Source organism: Arachis ipaensis, chromosome B06 (assembly GCF_000816755.2).
Source record: "Arachis ipaensis cultivar K30076 chromosome B06, Araip1.1, whole genome shotgun sequence".
NCBI classification, from domain to species: Eukaryota; Viridiplantae; Streptophyta; class Magnoliopsida; order Fabales; family Fabaceae; genus Arachis; species Arachis ipaensis.
This window is the reverse complement of record NC_029790.2, coordinates 128,160,500-128,162,046: the sequence shown is the minus strand read 5'-3', so window position 1 is coordinate 128,162,046 and position 1,547 is coordinate 128,160,500. Positions and strand designations below refer to the sequence as shown.

The window sequence follows — 1,547 nt, the reverse complement described above, 5'->3', positions numbered from 1 at the left end:
ATATAAAATTTACCAAACACAAACATTCAACAAAATTCTAGAAATAATAATTACCCTTTCCGTCTAGGGTTTCTCTGCCATGATCCACAAGCAATTATGAGTGGCAACTGACAGGAAGCTCATGCTGGCGCCACGTGTCACTCTCCAGATGGTTGATCCTTTCTCTCACCTCACACGCACACTCCCTCTTTCTCTCTCTACATTTACATTTCTTTTGTGCTAGTTTAGGAAATGCATCATATGACACGATACTACATCTTCTTTTTTATTTTTATTTATTTCTAAAAGAACAAAAGAAAAAATAAAATAAAAAATAAAAAACAATTACAACAACACACAAACGCAAACCCCCATCTTCCAAATCCAAAGTACAGCAAGATAAAAATTCTTTCTCTCTCTTCTCTTTCTCTTTCTCTCTCTCTCACACACTCTCTCTCTTCTCCCTAAAGAATCGAAAACCCTTTCTCTCACTAGGGTTTCTGTGTGATTTTCGCACCCAAATTCTGCTTCTTGAGCTGCGAATCCAATCCTCAAACTTCATTCTAATCACTCTCCTTCCAGTTCTCTATCATTTCTTCTCGTTTCTTGGAGGAGCCGTGGAGTATCGATGCTCCAAGCTAGGGGAGAAAAATCGCGTGCTCTCGTCCACGGGTGAGTCTCGGTGCTCCTTCACCTGCTTCGTCTTATAATTGCCCTCTCTATCTCTATCTCCTTCATAGCTCGCTCTTCTGTTTAGCTTTTGATCTGAACCGTTGCTTCGATTATTCTATAGAGCTCTTTTTTTTTTGGTTTAGATATTTAGGTATCGTTGTACTGTTTACGGTGGGTGTGTGTCCACTTCAGCTTTTCCTTTGGGTTATTTTATTTATATTTATTTATTTATGTTTCTCTTATCTGAATTTTTATTCCTTTGTTGCATTAATTATTTCTTTCGGTGATTTTTTTTTCTTAACTTAGCTAGCTTAGTTGATTACATTGTAAATTGAGCTTAGTTAATTATATATCTCTTAATGAGGCTTGAATTTATTTAATTATGTAATCACATTGAACCCTAATATTTTGGTGTTCATATTCTTTCTTCTATGTGTTGCTTTGACTTCTTAGGACTTTTTTTCTCTTATGTGGGATTTTCGCATGCTATTAATTTATGTTCCCATAGCGTTTTAGCTTCGAAGCTGACGAGTTTCATAATGGAAATTAAAAAACCCTAGTATTTAGTTAATATTGCTAGGTACATTTATGGATCCACATCTGGGGTAATTATATGGGTTAGTGGCTAATTTTTTCTTAGGGTTTTAATTCAAACATATTATTAACATTGGGCATCTACGTGGTTGGATTTATTGAGTGTAAAACTAGGGTTTATGTACTTTCATAATGCTGGAGGTTATTATTTTATGTGATTAATCACTGTGTGTCGAGGTTTAATTGGTTTAATGTTACTTTAACTTTAATTTTTACCTTGTTTAGCTTGTCTTTCCTTTTAATTTCTTAGCAGCTTTGAATAAACCCTAATAGGGTAGTAAGATTTTTTTGCCTGTGATGTA

General features: G+C 34.7%; 1 protein-coding gene across 1 annotated transcript in view; it reads left to right on the top strand.

Moving 5' to 3' along the window:
- The window catches only part of LOC107605187 (protein EMBRYONIC FLOWER 1-like), a 6,633-nt gene continuing 5,399 nt past the window's right edge, over nucleotides 314-1,547 (top strand). The window contains exon 1 of the mRNA XM_016306971.2: nucleotides 314-651. The gene's annotated coding sequence lies outside the window, so the exon portion shown is untranslated. The remainder of the gene's footprint in view (nucleotides 652-1,547) is intronic.